General features: G+C 40.6%; 1 protein-coding gene across 1 annotated transcript in view; it reads right to left on the bottom strand.

Moving 5' to 3' along the window:
* The window catches only part of KIAA1958 (KIAA1958 ortholog), a 159,215-nt gene extending 148,534 nt beyond the window's left edge, over positions 1 to 10,681 (bottom strand). Inside the window, exon 1 of the mRNA XM_035016045.1 lies at positions 10,571 to 10,681. The gene's annotated coding sequence lies outside the window, so the exon portion shown is untranslated. The remainder of the gene's footprint in view (positions 1 to 10,570) is intronic.
* Positions 10,682 to 19,782: the final 9,101 nt, after the last annotated feature.

Below are 19,782 nucleotides of genomic sequence, written 5' to 3' on the forward strand. Positions count from 1 at the left end.
GAAGGAAGGAAGGAAGGAAGGAAGGAAGGAAGGAAGGAAGGAAGGAAGGAAGGAAAGAAAAGAAAGAAAAGAAAAGAAAGAAAGAAAAGAAAAGAAAAGAAAAGAAAAGGAAAGGAAAGGAAAGGAAAGGAAAGGAAAGAAAAGAAAAGAAAAGAAAAGAAAAGAAAAGAAAAGAAAAGAAAAGAAAGAAAGAAAGAAAGAAAGAAAGAAAGAAAGAAAGAAAGAAAGAAATAGGGGCGCCTAGGTGGCACAGTTGGTTGAACAACCAATTCTTGGTTTTGGCTCAGGTCATGACCTCAGCGCCATGAGATTGAGCCCTCAGTCAGTCTCCATGCTCAGCTCAGAGTCTACCTGAGATTGTCTCTCCTCCTCCCTCTGGCCCTCCCGCTCATGCTCACTTGCTCTTGCTCTCTCTCTAAAATGAATAAATAAGTCTAAAAAAAAAAAAAAAGAAATATAACATATAATCAAAAAAGGAGAAATAATAAGTGAACAACTTGCTGATATGCCACATTTCACAAACAGAACACATGTATGTAACCAGCAACCAGATCAAGAAACAGAACATTACCAGCACCCCAGAAGCCTCTACTTTCTCCTTTCTAGTCACTACTTCCTCAAGGTTCTGGCTTCTAACAGAATTTACTTGGGGAATTTATATATGTGGAGGCACACAGTTTGAACTCTTTTTGCCTGGCTTCTTTAGCTCCACATAGGTCTGTGAGATTCATACATACTATGTAGTTAAAGATTGTTCATTCTCATTGCTCCACAGTATCCTACTGTATGAATACAGAACAATTTATCTATTCTGATTCAGTTTCCTATTGTTGTATAACAAATCACCCTAAAATTTAGTAACTTAAAATAATTCCTCATTTCTCACAATTCTGTGGGTTATCTGGGCAGTTTTTCTCCGGGCTTTACCTGGATTTGCTCATGTGACTACTTTTAGCTGGAGGGTCAGGTGAACTGGGAGGTCAAAGATGGTCTTACTCACCTCTCTGGCAGTAAGTGCTGGTCATCAACTGGAGTACCTCAATTTTCTTCCACCTGACCTCTCCTACTTGAGTATTTCTTTATGTTATGGTCTCAGGGCAGTATTTCCCTCCAATGTGTATGCATTTATCAAGCTTCTGCTGCACCACACTTGCCTAATGTCCCACAGGCCAAAGTAAGTTACATGGTTAAAATCAGAATCATTGTGCAGATATAATACATGGTCATAGACACCAAGAAATGTCATTTACTTGGGGCCATCAATGTAACACTCTACCACATATTATACTGATTGTCATTTATGCAGACTTCAGTTTGGGGGATATTATAAGCAGTACTATGAACATTCTAGTACATTTATTTTGGTAAGCCTATATCTTTGAATGGAATTACTGAACCATAAAACACGCATATGCATAGCTTCAGTAAATACTGCCAAACAGCTTCCCAAATTGCTTGTATCCATTTATATTTTTTAAAGATTTTATTCATTTATTTATTTGGGGGGGGAAGGTGGGAAGAGAAGAAGGGGAGAGGTAAAGAATCTCAGACTGTGCGGAGTGCCAAGCCTGACATGAGGCTCAATCTCACGACCCCAAGATCATGACCCTGAGCCCAAACCAAGAGTTGGATGCTCAACTGACTGAGCCACCCAGGCGTCCCTCCATTTATATTTCTGTACCCATTTATACTTCCAATAGCAGTGCTTGAGAATTCCAGCTACTCTGCATTCTCATCACCACTTAATATTTTTCATCTTTTTCATTTAGCCATTCTAGTGGGTATGCAATGGTATCTCACTCTAATTTTAATTGAGTGGCCATATTTTTTAATATTTCACATAAGCAACAAAGGAAAAAATTTCACACCACGAAACTTTTTAAAAAAGAACTACCTTGGTCTACTTCCATCTCCATCACAGAAACCTTCTCCTAAAGTACAGGTAAATCCATCTAATTTTTTTTTTTTTTTAATTCATTTGAGACACAGAGATAGAGAGAGAGAGAGAAAGCATGAGCAGGGAGAGAGGCAGAGGGAGAGGAAGAAGCAGGCTCCTCGCTGAGCCAGGAGCCCGATGTGGGGCTCGATCCCAGGACCCTGGGATCATGACCTGAGCTGAAGGCAGACACTTAACCATCTGAGCCACCCAGGTGCCCCTAAATCCATCTAATTTAAACATGAACAAGAGAAAGGAATGCAATCTAATCCCATGTGAGGTACTATGAGAAAAAGATGGGAAAGAACCAAATAAGGTACCAATAGTCAATAAAGGCACATCACAAAAATATGGCCATAAAGTAAAATGAGAATGATAGCATAATATTTTAATATTAAAAGAAATTGAGAAAATAATAGAAGCTATAAAATATACATTAGAAATAGAAAAGTGGAAAAAAAAAGGGAATGGCCACAGAACAAGAGCATTTACAAAGAGAAATGATAGAATTCAGGACAGAATAGGAAAGAAAAAAATTCAGAAAGGAAGACAAAACTGGACTTAATAGATACCATGGAAACTGCCTCATAAAGGCTAAAAAGGAAAAAATAGAAAAATAAAACAAATTATTAAAAAAGATAAAAAGAATTTGAAGAAAGGTATAGATATAAAAGACAGGCAAAGAAGATCCAACATACATGTAACAGGAGACCCCCCCAAAAACAAAATGAAAGCAATAAAACAGATTAAATACTAAAATCTATCACTGATGAAAATATTTATGAAAAAATATTTAAACCAACATTATAAAATCCATATTGTGTATCTGGAAAAATTAACAGAGAACAGCCAACACTTAATACATGCTCTAGTAAAATTACTAGCCTTTAAAGATGAAGAAAAAAGTCTTTTGGGCATCTAAGAGAAAGATAAAGTCACTTAAAAAAAAAAGAAAATCATAGTGGTACTAGACTCTGACAATAACACTTTTTACTACAATACAATAGAGTAGGACTCCGGGGCACCTGGTGGCTCAGTTGGTTAAGCGTCTGCCTTTGGCTCAAGTCACTATCTCAGGGTCCTGGGATGGAGCCCCACATCAGGCTCCCTGCTCAGCAGAGAGTCTGCTTCTCCCCCTGCTCATGCTCTCTCATGCATGTTCACTCTCTCAAATAAATAAAATCTAAAAAAAACTAGGTTTTTTTAGGACTCAGCAAACTATGGCTTGTGCACCAAATCCAGCCCACTGTCTGGTTCTATAAACAAAGTTTTACCAAACACAGTTATGCTCGTTCATTTACATACTCTATATGGTTGCTTTTGCACTGCTGTGGCACAGTTACATAACTGTGACAGCGACCCATGTTCCACAAAGCCTAAAATAATTGCCATTTGGCCTTTCAAGAAAAGGTCTGCCAAACCCTACAACAGAGTAACATATTTAAGAAACTTGAGGAAAGAAAATGTGAGCCACGTACTTCTATTCAGCAACACTGGCCTTCAAGTATAAAAACCCCAGATAAACAGCTTTAAACATGAAAGGACACATTATTCACATGAGCCATTTATGAGGATTCAAAGAGCTTCAGACTATCAAATGATGATTACAGAAGCCTTAGCACAAGGATTTGTGTTGTGCATTGAATAAATTTAACTGTAGAACTAAGGCTAATGATAGGCAAAGGTGATAGAGTAGTATGTGATTTGTATGGGGGCAAACAGAACTGAGAAATCTTAGGGAGTAGGAATCAAGGAGTCTAGGGGCTCGATTATATCACACATACGGAGTAAAGTATGTCTGTATGTATGAAAGACAATGAGTGGAGGAATAGGTTATATTTATGAGCTGTATTGTTTTTCCCCCCAAATTCATACTCTAAAGTCCCAATACCCAGTACTTCAAAATGAGACAATATTTGGAGATAGGGCCTTTAAAGAGGTAATTAAGGTAAAACAAGGTCATTTGGGTGAGTTCTAAGGCTATGGATAGATGTCCCATAAGAAGAGGAGATTAGGACACAGGCATATTGTGAAAACATCTGAGAAGACTGAAATTGAAAGCCAAGAAGAGGGGCGCCTGGGTGGCTCAGTCATTAAGCGTCTGCCTTCGGTTCAGGTCATGATCCCAGGGTCCTGGGATCGAGCCCCACATCGGGCTCCCTGCTCCAGGGGAAGCCTGCTTCTCCCTCTCCCACTCCCCCTGCTTCTCCCTCTCCCACTCCCCCTGCTTGTGTTCCCTCTCTCGCTGTGTCTCTCTCTGTCAAATAAATAAATAATCTAAAAAAAAAAAAAAAAAAAGCCAAGAGAGGCCTCAGAAGAACCCAACTCTGCCAACATCTTTTTTTTTTTTAAAGATTTTATTTATTTATTTGACAGAGAGAGACAAAGCGAGAGAACGAACACAAGCAGGGGGAGTAGGAGAGGGAGAAGCAGGTTTCCTGCTGAGCAGGGAGCCCGACGAGGGGCTCGATCCCAGGACCCCGGGATCATGACCTGAGCCGAAGGCAGACACTTAACAACTGAGCCATCCAGGCGCCCCTCTGCCAACATCTTGATCTGGGACTTCTAGCCTCCAGACTATGAGAAAATTTTGTTGTTTAAGGCACCCAGTCTCTTATACTTTGTTATGACAGCCCTTGTTAACTAATACTGGCTGGGGAGAGGAAGTTGTTTTGGCTAGGTAGGAGTTCACAAATACTGTTAACTCCGTCCCAGAAGTATGAAGTCTCAGAAAAGTAGAGCTTTTGATATGTAGTGATTACGCCTTAAATAACGCAATGATTAAAAAAATTTTAAATAGGGGTGCCTGGCTGGCTGAGTCAGCAGAGCATAAGACTCTTGATTTCAGACTCATGAGTTCAAGCCCCACACAGGGCATGGAGCCTACTTTAAAAAAAAAAGTAAAAAAAAAAAAAAAAATTTTTTTTAAAGAGTAAATATTTATAGAGAAAATACAAGGGAAAACTGAAGGGGTACAATATTTGCAACCGGAAAAGGCCAGAAAGGTTTAAAGTAGTTGTCAGTTTTGAGGAAAACCAAGAAGAAAGAAAACCCAAACAAGATACATCTTATCCCTGAAATTAAAATTAATTAAAAAGGTAAATAAATAATCCAAACCAATCCTGCTAAGCAAGGGAAAGCAAATGAAGCAATTTGGATAATATTTTAGAATTCAAATTAACTTTTTTCCCCAAAATTTTATTTATTTGACACAGAGAGAGAGCGAGTGCACACAAGGAGGAGGAGTGGCAGGCAGAGGGAGAGGGAGAAGCAGGTCCACCACTGAGCAAAGAGCCCAATATGGGGCTTGATCCCAAGACCCTGAGATCATGACCTGAGCCGAAGGCAGACACCCAACCACCTGAGCCACCCAGGCACCCCAACTTTTTTTTTTTTAAAGATCTTATTTATTTATTTGACAGAGAGAGACACAGCAAGAGAGGGAACACAAGCAGGGGGAGTGGGAGAGGGAGAAGCAGGCTTCCCGCTGAGCAGGGAGCCCGATGTGGGGCTCGATCCCAGGACCCTGGGATCATGACCTGAGCTGAAGACAGATGCTTAATGACTGAGCCACCCAGTTGCCCCAACTTTTTTTTTTAAGTAAGCTCTACACCCAACATGTAGCTCAAGCTCACAACCCCCAGAGCAAGAACCACATGCTCTACCAACTGAGTCAGCCAAGTGCCCCTCAAATTAACTTAAAAAAAAATTTTTTTTTTTTCAGGGGCACCTGGGTGGATCAGTCGGTTGAGCATCCAACTCTTGGTTTCCACTCAGGTCATGATCTCAGGGTCCTGGGATCAAGCCCTGCATCAGGCTCTGCACTCAGCAGGGAATCTGCTTGAAGATTCTCTCTCTCCCTAAAATAAAGAAATCTTTAAAAAAAATTTTTTTTTCACCTAATAGAATCCCTGATGATCAACAAACAAAGCACTTTCAGGCATCAAATGAAAAGATACTTTCAATGGGTATTAATGGAATTCTGGTTCACTGTAAATTTTTTTAACAAACAGGTAATAATTACTAGCAATTGCACATATATTATTTCTTGCCCTGCATCTAGAGCTATAGACTTCAAGAGGAGAGTAAGGGGGAGGGGAAAGCTATTCTCCAATTTGTAGCTACCTAAGACAGACTTGCTCCCTGGTGCTGAGCAGGCCAAAATTCAGGCTGATCAGAGAGAAAATAGCTAGAGTACCAATGTATCATTTCACAGTAAGACTTTTAATTTTTTTTTTAAAGATTTTATTTATTTATTTGTCAGAAAAAGAGAGAGCAAGCACAAGCAGGGGGAGTGGCAGAGTCAGAAGGAGAAGCAGGCTCCCTGCTGAGCAAGGAGCCAGATGCGGCACTCGATCCCAGGACCCTAGAATCATGACCCGAGCCAAAGGCAGACGCTTAACCGACTGAGCCACCCAGGCGTCCCAAGACTTTTAATGTTTTCTTAAAATGTTTTAATGTCTTCTTAAAGTTTTTTAAAGTTCTATTCTTTTTTTTTTTTTTTTTTTTTTTTACAAGAGTCTGACGCTCAACCAAGTGAGCCACCCAGGACCCCCTAAAAGTTGTACTTCACATGAAGTTGCACAATTTATCTTTAGCAACATATATGATGTTACTTTTCTTTCAATATAAAAAAGCCAGTTACTGACATCCTAGACAATATCCCTTTGCTTTCTATATTAAAGTGTGATAGGGGCGCCTGGGTGGCTCAGTGGTTAAGCGTCTGCCTTCCGCTCAGGGCATGATCCCAGAGTCCTGGGGTGGAGCCCCACATCGGACTCTCTGCTCAGTGGGAAGCCTGCTTCTCCTTCTCCCACTCCCCCTGCTTATGTTCCCTCTCTCGCTGTGTCTCCCTCTGTCAAATAAATAAATAAAATCTTTAAAAATATAAAAAAATAAAAAATAAATAAAGTGTGATAAAGTGTTTTGAAATATTTTCTTTGTTACTAGAGCCATTGGTATTACCAATATGGAAGAGTCAAAAAGCTCTCCAACTATTTAAGACTTTACAAAATACACTTGAATACTGCTGCATAATTTGCCTTTCTCCAGAAAAGTGTATTAAACTTTGTTGACACTGGATACAAAATAAAATTCAAAAATTCGCATCTTGAGTACTTTTGGTTTCTTGACCTTTATTTGAATTTGAGACTAAGCTTTACCAAACAACAGAATTTACACTGTAACTAGCCAACCACAGTCCTCATTATGGAATCTATGCAGTACATTTGTTACCTAGGAAACAGACCAGAGCACAGGCAGAGTGCAATTTCTGTATAGCAAAAGAATTCTCCAATCATGCTGGTAAATAAAGTCCATAAATCAACTAATCAGAAGCAAAGTCAAGAAGTATCACATAAGAGTTAAGCTCTATGGAAACTTTTTTAAAGGAAAAAAAGAAACCTGTGGGGCTTCTTGGGCAACTATGTAGATCTCTTACGTAAATATTATGAGCAGGTTTCTTTACAAACACAAACTGTCAGAAAATAAACTGTTCAAAATAAATGGCTTCTCTCCAATCTTCAGCTTCTCTATTTTTGACAGTATTTAAGAGAAAAAGCTTCTTCAGAGCCAGCCTCGTACATCTGGTAGCAGAATATTAATCCAAGAATGAATTCCGCATTTTCAAAGAGCAGCATGAGTTTATGCCATTCTTAAACAATGCAGGCCGATAAAGGCTGGAACGAGAGAGGTCACTGTCCATACTTCTCACAGTCAGACCTGCTTCCACACTACGCTATAAAAAACTTCATGAAAAAGAAGTATTTGGAAGTCACAGATCTATTACAAAGAATAAAACTGTTACTTTTCAGTTTTCCATTTGGTTAGTACTAATGATAATACTAGTCCTTTGAGGGTTCCAGGTAACCTTAAGTGGCCATTTTGAGTTTCCTTTCATGGTACCACACTGTTAACTAAAAAGCAGGAAAAGTCTATGGATTTTCAAGCCTATCAAATTTAACTGGGCAGCTTAGCGTTGTTTAAAAAAAAGAAACTCGCAAATGTTAGTTTATATTGCTTAGCTATATTTAAAATCCAACTTTACATATTCAAAATTTCTGAAAGTAACATTTGTCATATCAAAAGTATCAGAAAAAAATTTCATTCATGAAGAGTGAAACATAATTTATACGCCCTCCTAAACACCAACAAACCAGAAGAGAAATCAGTTGAAAATATGTAAGGTTCTCTGGACTGCTTCTGGTTACACGAAAATATTAATGTTAATTATACAAAAACCAAAAAATTAATATCCACTTTTCAGAGCCAAAAATAAAAACAAAACAGAAAAAAACTAGTTGTTCTCTTTTAGCCAACCCACATGAAGACACTACACTGCCAATCCCAAAAAACTGTTAGGCGTAACTACAAGTTGCCAAGCAATTCTCAACACAGGCCACACTCTTAATATTTAATTTACACAGTGACTCTTTGTTAAGCCTTATTCCTCTGATTGACAGTCCTATAAATAAATACCTAAACAAACAATTCAAGTTGTTAGCTTATCTTTTTTAAAACTTCTAAGAACTAGGAGTGTGTAATCTAACACTCTGGGAGTATTTTTGAACTCCATCCCACCATTCCTAATAAAGCCTGAACAAATTTCAATACCTATGCTCTTTGGGCCATCCTTATTGAAAAAGAAAGAGGAACCTTCCTCAGGGGCCTACTAGCGCCTTGCACTGAGCCCTATGCAGTCTAAATTCGTTTAGCTAATCTAGACAGGAAGTCAAAGCAAGAATAAAATTTGATAAATTCAAAGGGTGAAATTAATGTTAGATGCAGCCTCTTCTAGGTTTTAAGTGTACAAAAATGTACACTCCAGATATTTACAAAATTAGGCATGCAATAATAATAGTCTGTTAATGTAACTAGGGCAAGAATCTAGGCTAATTTTTTCTCCTAGAAAAAGACCACTCTTTTCGGCACACTAAAACAGTCTCCTCTTTATAATGACAAAAATCAGTTTGCCTAATTAAAACTGCATTAAAATTGTACATTGCTTTCTGATGAATTTCTACATCTTACTTGATGAAGATTTAAATCAATTGTTTTCCACCACAATGTTTTTCCTTTAAGTTCAGATGTTTAAGAAAGCCTCTTTCTACATATACCTATATATATAACTGAGTGCACCCAAAACTATTTTTTTAATCTCCTTGATAACCATCAGATTTAAATTTGTCAATATGGATTCTCACACAATAGGCAAAAAAAAAAGTCTCCAGAAGTGAGCACTAGATTGAGATTAATACAAAGATATAAATCCATACCTGCATTAAAAATCTGAATCTGTAAAATGAAGTTTCTGGGTGCTTATTCAACTTCATTTATAATTTGAATATCTACAAACACGTATCAACTCTTCATAAGAAACTCAGCCAGATAAATAATATAATTCAGAAATATCACCTACAGTACTTTTCAAAAACTATATCCACCATGTACAACCCAATCGTTGGGTTTTATAGAGAGAGAGAATACATAAAAACACAATAAAAGAGGGAAAGCACAATCACAGAGAGAAAAATCAGTTCTAACATTCACGGTGTCCCCATACGCTGTGGAAGACCTCGTATTTTAAACCAGCAAAAATACAGGTTTCAGCCTAAACGGAAAGCTAGAGATTTATTGCACTCCAATTTAACCTGCACTGGGGAAGCTGTCACTATCTGACTCGCTTGTTAACTGTTTACTTAATAGGTAGAAGATTCTGTCATGCTAATCCTAACGAGCACGGGAAATAACAAAACTTTACCATCAAACTTTAAAATAGGTATACATGTAAAAAAAAAAAAGCGTAAAAATCACAGTCATGTTTATCTTTGATTTGCCTGTAAGTCCCTACCTAATCTTAAGAAAAGAAGAAAAGCCACCTGAAAACCAGAAACAGTCTGTGATTTTGGTTTGATTTCGGTCAGCCGAGCCTCCTCGCACCCAGGGGAATACATTTGTCGATGTATTTGATAACAAACACAAATCACTGCGCGCAGCCTCAGATGGGGGAGGGGGCGGAAGAGCCCTTCGGAGGAAGCCCTCCTCCGTTAGAAACAATAAATAAGGGACCGAAGCGATGCACGTTCCTCCACACACGCCCCACACGCACCTCAGCGTGCCTCTCGCGAGGGAAACAAGTCGGGCAAAGACCCGGACCACCTCTCTCGCTCTCTCCACAGCCGTCTCAAGACTTGGAAACTAAGAAGGCAGATCTTTTCTTTCTCCTTCCCACCTCCAAACAGACCCAAGAGCAGGAGCAGGCGAGCCAGCCCCACGCAGCGCGCCCGCGGCGGCGACAGGAGATGCCGGGCGGCGGGCCGGCTCCGCCGAGGCGGACCAGAGCCGCGGCCGCCCGCGCTCGCTCCGGGAGCCCGTGCGGCCGCCCGGGGTCTCACCCCTCGCGCCCCTAAGCCCGTCGTCGGCGACGGCCAGCCGCCCGAGTCGCTGCCCTGACTCTCGGCCTTCCCACCCCGCCCCCCCAGGAGACAAAAGAGGGTTCAGCCGGGTCACTGCTCGGCTGCCGAAGGGGAGGCAGCGCGGACCCCAGCGCGGCCGCCCCCCACACAAAGGGGCTCCCCGGCCCAGGTCGCAGCGTCGGCGCGCTCGTCCCCGCCCCGCGCGCGGGCTCTCACCCACCTGCAGGTGTCTGTGCGTCTGTCCATAGGAACGCGGGCGGCGGGGGGGCCTGCGGGAGCCGGCAGCCCGGGCTGGACGGGGCGGGACCGAGGGGAGGGAGGGAAAGCGGCCGGGAGAACGGGGAGCGAAGGCGAGAAGAGCGGGGAAGGCGCCGGGCGGGCGGCGGACGGAGGCGCGGGGCGGGGGGCGGGGGCGCCAGCCTGGCTCTGCCGACCGGCGCGCGCCGCTCCGTGCGCCCCGGGCTCCGCGCGCCCGGCTCGGAGCGCGGGGGGCGGGGCGCGGGCGGGGCGGGGCTGGCGAACGGGGCGGGGGCTTGGACCCCGGGCTCCAGACGGCACCGGAAACGCGCCGTGGTCCGCGAGACCCACAGGAAGTGTGTAACGACACCTCCTACGAAGCGCTCCGAGCTCGCGGTCGTCGCTGCCGGGAGGAGGTGTGGACCGACCTTCCTAGCACACACCGGCGCTCACGAGCTCGGTGTCTGTGCCCAGACAGGTGTGGAACCCACGGTCCCCGCGACGTTCTGAAGTGGGCAGCACTCCGTCCTGCCGCGCGCCCTGGCCCGCGGTCCCTGCTGCCCCCTTGGAGCTCCGCAGAGCTTCACCTAAACGCAAGGAGCGGACCTTGCAAGAACCCGCTCCGTTCGTCTGGTGTTTAACACCTGTTTTAACGCACCGAGTAGGCATATTCAGGAACATCTACTGACTTACAACCCACAGTCACTGCTGCCCCGTGGAAGTTCCCAGTCCAACTACAACACTCGCATCCATCCCATGGAGTGGGGGGCATTTTAATAACACCTAAAACACACTAGGACCAGGGAGGCATACGATAACACCACCTACACAGCTCAGAATCATAGAGGTAAGGCTGGAGCCCTCCACCTTTATTTTACCTAGCAAACACTTTTATAGTACTGACTATATGTGACCGGGGTTTACACTAAGTGCTTAGGGGATATTAATTTATTTAATCCTAAGAACTCTATGCAGCGGGTGTTGTTAGCATTGCCAATTTATGGATGAGGAAACTGAGGCACAGAGGAATTAAGACATCTGCCCAAGATCGTATAATAGCTGGAGGAACCCGGATTCATCCCAGGCGGTTTGGAGCCAGATTCCATGCTCTTAACCCCCTTTCTACTTACAGCATTAAGTATCTCCAAAATAATAATAGTGGTAATAAATAACATTTAAAGCATATCTGACTGATTAGCCAAATGTGGTGCTCACATCCTGACCTCACCCCACTGTGACAAGTAAACCTCAGTCTCTCTTACCCTTGCCATACATGAGGAGAGAGAATAATATGAGGCAGAGAAAGAGACTAACTTCTGAACAAAAAAGAAAGGATTCCTTTTCTTTTTTATTTGAGACCGAGAGAATGAGAGGGAGGAGGGTCAGAGGGAGAAACAGACTCCCCGCCGAGCAGGGAGCCCGATGCGGGACTCGATGCGGGACTCGATCCACAGACTCCAGGATCATGACCTGAGCCGAAGGCAGTCGCTCAACCAACTGAGCCACCCAGGCGCCCCAAAAGAAAGGATTCTTAACACCTTGTTCTGTCAACACTCCTCCTGGTCTAGGCTGAATTAAAAAAAAAAAAAATGTAAACATTTTTGACAGAATAATGTCTGTCCAAAAAAAAAAAAAGTTAATTGCCACATATTTCAAATATGTAATCCTGTGGAGAAATTGGAACCTTAAGCATAGCTGGTGGAAATGTAAATGGTACAACCACTATAGAAAACAATATGGGGGTTCTTCAAAAAATAAAATTATGATTCAGAAATCCCACCTCTGGGTATATATCCAGCAATTAAAGCAGGAACTTGAAGAGATATTTGTACACCCATGTTCACTGCAGCATATTCCAATCGCCAAGAGGGGAAAGCTGCCCAAATGTCCATAGATGGATGAATGGATAAACAAAATATGGCATATACATACAATAGACTATTACTCAGACTTAAAGAAATCTTATATTTCTTCATTAAAGATAGAAATCCTGTCATATGCCACAACATGGATGAACCTTGAGGACATTCTGCTGAGTAAAGTAAACCAGTCACAAAAGGACTACTGGAATACTATATGATTCCACTTACATGAAATACCTAGAGTTGTCAAAATCATGGAAACAAAGTATTATGGTGGTTGCCAGGAACTGGAGGAGGGGAATATGGGGAGTTGTTCCATGAATATAGAATTCTAGTTTGACACAATGAAAAAGCTCTAGAGAGATCTGTCACTCAACAATGTGAATATAGTTAACACCACTGAACTGTATACTTAAAGGTGGTTAAGAGGATAAATTTTATATTGTGTTTTTTACCACAAATAACTTTTTGAAAATACAATCTCATTTAAAGGATATATCCATCATGATGAATTTCTTTAATGATGTAGACTTCCAGCTATGATGGGCTACCTTGTTGAATAAACTACCTCTCCCACTAAGAACTGGAACTATAAACATTGTATTTAAAACAACAAACAACAAAGGTTGTTTAAAGCTATTCTAGAGCAACCAAGGCTTGAGAGTCCAAGAGCTCAGCAAGAAGAGAAACACACTGAAGTGAATCTTACATTCTCAACCACTTTTCTTTCTTAGGGCATTGTTGATTTCTGTCTAGGAGTATAGAAACCAAACAGTGAGAAACATCCTAGAATTTTTGACAGTCTGATTGGGCTACAGATACAAAATTTGGAGGTCAAGTCTATCAAGACAGCTAGGACTTGAAAGCCCAAGATCCCAGAGAAAAGGCAATCACAGCAAGAAGAGCCAATCACTCTACCCGCCATTTATCCTCAAAGCATTTGATAATTCCTGATCTGTACACACAAGGGGCAAGAAGCCAGGAAACCAACTGCTAAGACAAAAAAAGAAAAAAAAAATCTGAGCGCTAACACTTTGCTGTCTCAGAGCGCTAGAAAGAATTAAACAGGAAGGAGGAGCCCTGGTACACACCTCAAGAATCTCAACAGATCCTTGAAGAACTATACCCTGAGAGTAAAAGCAAATAGAAACAGCACTAACAATGCCTAAAACAGCCTGAACTATTTCTTTTCTTTTCTTTTTTAAAAGATTTTATTTATTTATTTGAGAGAGAGAATGAGAGAGAGAGAGAGAGCATGAGAGGGGGAGGGTCAGAGGGAGAAGCAGACTCCCTGCCGAGCAGGGAGCCCGATGCGGGACTCGATCCAGGGACTCCAGGATCATGACCTGAGCCGAAGGCAGTCGCTCAACCAACTGAGCCACCCAGGCGCCCAGCCTGAACTATTTCAGTGACTAGGTGGGTCAAGATGATCTTTCCATAAAGTTCTATCTGCCTGCAAGAAAAATAGCAAATCTTCTCTAAAGAGACTTCATTTTTTTAAAAGATTTTACTTATTTAAGAAAGAGGGAGAGTGAGAGAAAGCATGAGGGCAGGGGGTGGGGGAGGCAGATGAGAGAAAGAAGCAGACTCCCCGCTGAGCAGGGCGCCTGATGTAGGACTCGATCCCAGGACCCTGACATCATGACTTGAGCTGAAGGCAGATGCTCAACTGACTGAGCCACCCAGGCGCCCCTCACTTATGAATTCTAACAAACATTTAAATGAAGAAACTATACCATTTCTCTCTAGTCCTTTTCAGAAGACAGAAATAGAGAAAATATTCCTAATTCATTCTATGAAGCCAGCATTACCCTAATCCAAAACCAGACAAAGACATTACAAGAAAACTACAGACCAGTATCTCTCATGGATACATACTAAAGTCCTCAACAAAATATTAGTAGATGGAATCCAACAATGTATAAAAAGAACTATATGCTACAACTGTGATAGCCTGTTCAGGCTGCCATAACAAAATACCGATCTTCCTCAACTTACCATGGGGTTGTCCCAGTAAACCCATTGTAAATTGAAAATATCATAAGTTAAAAATGCATTTAATACACATAACCTAGCAAACACCCTTGCTTAGCCTAGCTTGTGTTAAACATGCTCAGAACACTTACATTAGCCTACAGTTGGGCAAAATCATCTAACACAAAGCCTATTTTATGATAGTGTTGAATATTTTATGTAATTTATTGAATGGTTGTATCGGTACAAAATGGTTGTTAAGTGTATCAGTTGTCCCCCCTTATGACCGAGTGGCTGACTGGGAGCTGTGACTGACTGCCACTGACCGGCATCATGAGAGAGAGTATCATTCTACATACCACTACCCCAGGAAAACATTAAAATTCCAATTTCAGAGTGTGGTTTCTACTGAATGTCTAGCACTTTCACACCATCACAACGTTGAAAAATTTTAAGTTGAACCATCATTAAATCAGGGACCCTCCGAACCAGAGACTGGGTAGCCTCTAAACAATAAGCTTTATTTCCCACAGTTCTGGAGGCTAGGAAGTCCAAGACCAAGGCACACACAGAGTCAGTAGACGTAAGGGCTTGATTTCTGGTTCATAGATGGTACCATCTCACTGTGTCTTCACATGATAAAATGGACCAGCTAGCTCTCTGGGGTCTATGAAGGGCACTAATCCAATCACGAGGGCCCCACCCTCACGATCTAATCACCCCTTGAAGGCCCCATTTCCTAATACCATTGTCTTGGGGGTTAGGATTTCAACATATGAAATGGGGGGAAGGCTTGAATATTCATATAAAAACAACCATATGGGATTTATTTCAGGTATGCAAGGCTGGTTCAGCATTCGAAAATAATTAATAATCTACCACATCAACAGGCAAGATCATATCAATAGATGCAGAAAAAGCATTTGACAGAATCTAACACCCACTCATGATAATATCTCTCAGTAAACTAAGAATAGAGGGAACTTCCTCAACCTGATGAGGAATATCTACAAAAACCCTACAGCTAATAGTGAGAAACTAGAAACTTTCTCACTAAGATCATGAACTAGGCAAGGATGTCCCTTCTCATTAATGCTTTTCAACATCATACTGGAAGTCCTAGCTAATGCAATAACACCACAAAAGGAAATAAAAGGAAGAAATGAAACGATGTTCACAGCTGACATAATTGTCTCTGTAGAAAACCTGAAAAAAATGACCAAAAAACCAACCAACCAACCAACCAACCAACCCCTCCTGGGAACTAATAAATGATTACAGTAAGGTTGTAGGATATAAGATTAATATACAAAAGTCAATCACTTTCCAAAACCAGTAATGAAGAAGTGAAATTTGAAATTTAAAACACATCACCACTTATATTAGCACCCCCCCAAAATACTGAGGTACAACTCTTAAAATCTAATAAGATCTGTATGAGGAAACCTACAAAACTCTTATGAAAGATACCATAGAACAATTTAATAAATGGATAGTTCATATTCATTGATAAGAAGACTCAATATTGTCAAGATATCAGTTTATCCCAAACTGATATATGGATTCAATGCAATGCCAATCAAAATCCCAGCAAATTATTTTGTGGCTATCAACAAATTGATTCTAAGGTTTTTTTAATTGAGAAATACTTGTACTTTTGATTTCAAAGTTTTTCATTTTACGTAAGCTCTACATCCAATGTGGGGCTTGAACTCACAACCTCAAGGTCGAGTCACATGCTTCACCAGCTAAGCCAGCCAGGTGACCCTGATTCTAATGACTTATATGGAGAGGTAAAAGACCCAGAATAGCCAACTCAGTATTAAAGGAGAACAAAGTTGGAGGACTGACACTACCCGACTCCCAAGACTTACTATATAGCTGCAGTAACCAAGAAGTGTGATATTGGTGAAGGAATAAACAAATAGATCAGTAGAACAGAATAGAGAACCCAGAAATAGACCCACATAAATACAGTCAACTGATCTTTGACAAAGGAGAAGACAGTCTTTTCAACAAACAGTGCTGGGACTGGATATCCACACGCAAAAAAAAAAAAAAAAGAATCTAAACAAAGACTTTACTCCTTTCACAAAAATTAACTCAAAATGGATCACAGATCTAAAAGCAAAATGCAAAACTGTAAAATTCCTAGAAAATGACAGGAGAAAACTTAGATGGCCTCGGGTATGGCAATGACTTTTTAGATAGGACACCAAAGGCACAATCCATGAAAGAAATGATTGCTAAGCTGGACTTCATTAAAATGAAAAACTTCAGGGCACCTGGCTGGCTTTGTCAGAAGAGCATGCAACTCTTGATCTCGGTCGGGGTTGTGAGTTCGAGCCCCACACTGGGTAGAGATTACTTAAAATAAATAAATTTAAGAAGATTTAAAAAAAAAATGAAAAACTTCTGCTCTGCAAAAGGCAATGTCAAAAGAATGAGAAAACAAGTCCCAGACTGGGAGAAAATATTTGCTAAAGACATATGATAAAGGAGTGTTTTCCAAAATATACAAAGTACTCTTAAAATGCAACAGTAAGAAAACAACTTAATTTAAAACTGGGCCAAAAACCTTAACAGACACCTTACTAAAGAAGATACAGAGGCAAGTAAACATATGAAAAGATGTTCAACATTGCGAACTAAAAGGAGATACCACTACATACCTGTTAGAATGGCCAAAATCCACAACACCGACGATACCAAATACCCAAGAGGATGTGGAGCAACAGGAACACAAGTTCATTGCTGGGGGGAATGTACAGCCACTTTGGAAGACAGTTTGGCAGTTTCTTATAAAACTAAACCTACTACCATATATTTTCCTTTGCACAATTTGCCACTTTAGAAACTCAAAGTTCTTTTCTTTTGTATCATTTCTCCAAAAATCTATTGTTCTTTTGTTAAGATGTTACATAAGCTCAAGTTCTAACCACTCCTTGGAGGTACTCATGTCTTAATACTCCCATGTATATTTGTAATGCACATGTTAGTAAACTTCAATTTCTTCTTCTCTTGTTAAGCTATCTTTTGTTAATCTAATTTACAGAACCCCAGCTGAAAACTTGATAGGTAGAGGGAAAAGACTTTTTTTCTTCTACTTAAGAGGTTTATTTAAGAGGCACTATATAAGAGGATTTGTTGAAATATTAGATTACTAGCAACAAACCATCTTAAAAATAATGTCTAAATAACTTCACTCAATCATTAATTAAAGACCCATGGCCTTGATTTACCTCCATACCATTTAATTTCAGAAATGGGCTTGGGGCGCCTGGGTGGCTCAGTTGGTTAAGCGACTGCCTTCGGCTCAGGTTATGATCCTGGAGTCCCGGGATCGAGTCCCGCATCGGGCTCCCTGCTCGGCAGGGAGTCTGCTTCGTCCTCTGACCCTATCCCCTCTCATGTGTTCTCTCTCTCTCATTCTCTCTCTCTCAAATAAATAAAAAAAATCTTTAAAAAAAAAAATTTAGAAAAAAAAAGAAATGGGCTCAATTGGCTGCTGGACAACACACAAAATGGCCATCCAAAACTTCTGGGAGGTTCTACAACTTCAGTGCAATTAATGGGCAAGATCCATGGAAAGGGAACATGTGAATTCATTAAGGTATCAGGGGGATGTTGCAAGAGCAGGCTTCAGGAATCTAGGTGTGGCTATCTTTATTTCTGATAGGATACTGCAAATTGTTTGGTACTTCTTAGTAATAATGAGCACAAAGGGGCTGCAGATGACCTAATGCAAATCCCTCACTTATAGATGTGAAAACCAGGGTCCTGTGAAAATATTTTTTCCCAATATCCCAAAGCCTCTTAGTAAGCACGTTCATATTTTAGTGATTAGAACCCAGAATTCCTGTCTCACCATATTTTCTTTTTATTTTCCCAAAGCTTTGAGACCATTTGGAAAATGCAAAGAGAGAAGCCTTTAATAACCTTCAGTAGAAAACGAGCCAGCTGGCAACACCTGACCAGGATCTTCACATAGCTAGGAATGACTGGCAGATGCAAAGGGAGTTGTGAGGCTGCCATCCCAAAGGCAATCCATCTGGGCTTCCTGGATGGGGAGGTAAGGTCTTCAGGTTCTATTCAAGGCTAATGTCCTGGGAGGTTTTTGTTGGATAGGGATTTTGTTAATTTTCCCATTTTCTGATCCTGTTTCCTCATTTGTAAAATAGACATTAAATGCTTCTAACATTACAATTCTAGGAAATGCCAGAATTAAGCACAGTAATATTGCAGAACGGAAGATAAGTAAAAGTATTATACTGAACGAGTATTTTTAACTGATTAAAGTGAAAGGAAAGGACTTTTTTTTAAACCTTAGCTGGGGTGCTAAACCAACAGATATCTTCCAGTTCTGAAGAACAGGAGTCTTGGTAGATGTGATTTCTTCTGAGGCCTGCTGGTCCTCACATGGTCATTCCTTTGTGTGTGCATCCCTGGTCTTTTATCTCCAAATTTCCTCTTCTTAGAAGGACCCCAGTCAGACTGGATTAGAACCCACCCTAAAAGCCTCATTTTAACTCAATCACTTCTTTCAACATGGGGGGGACTTGTGTGTGTGCGTGTGTGTGCATGTGTGTTAGGATTTCAACAAATGAGCTTGGGAGGTTTACAATTCAGCACTAAACAGCCATCTATTCTGATGTTCTCTTTTTACAACACTGTGACCAAGTGCATACTTCTGGGGAGAAATTATTTTATTATAAGATATTTTTACACATTTAAAAGAGGATATATATTGAATTACATTAGCGAAATTACATTAATAATAGGTAACTTATACCTGGAAAGCTAGTTAGAATGAAACACTGTTTTTGTTTCATTAGTCTTCACTATTTATTAGTTTATGTGATTTCTGCGAAAATGCATTATAGATCTTCCTTAAAACAAGTATATGAAAATCTAAAATATCATTAATATTTCATTAGCATACAATCCCAAACTGAAAAATTTAAAACAGATTAATCTCCTTTTATATGGGAAGTGCTGAAAAGAGCTAACTTTACTGCTTGAACCTGATCATACCTTTCCCACAATGAATGAAATCTAGCTCTCAGAGGGCAACACTCAGAAAATTCCATAGGCAGACTGTCTTAGAATTCCACTTAATGAAGCTTATGTTTAATTAGCTAGCCGTTTTAATTACAATTTCAAGTCTTACAGATACAGAAATTCTGTTTTTTCCCAAACAAATTTGCATATCCTTATAATACGAAAGGGAAGAAAACAAACAGATTTTAACTGTTGATCCCTTTTACTTTCTGAGCTTAGTGATTGACATTTTTTTTTCTTTTCCTTCAGAGCTTGGCATTCATCTGATTCATTAGCTTCTCCAATCTGATTGCTAGGG

The sequence above is a fragment of the Mirounga leonina genome, unplaced genomic scaffold, assembly GCF_011800145.1.
Source record: "Mirounga leonina isolate KUSES-001 unplaced genomic scaffold, KU_Mleo_1.0 Mir_170, whole genome shotgun sequence".
Lineage (NCBI taxonomy): Eukaryota > Metazoa > Chordata > Mammalia > Carnivora > Phocidae > Mirounga > Mirounga leonina.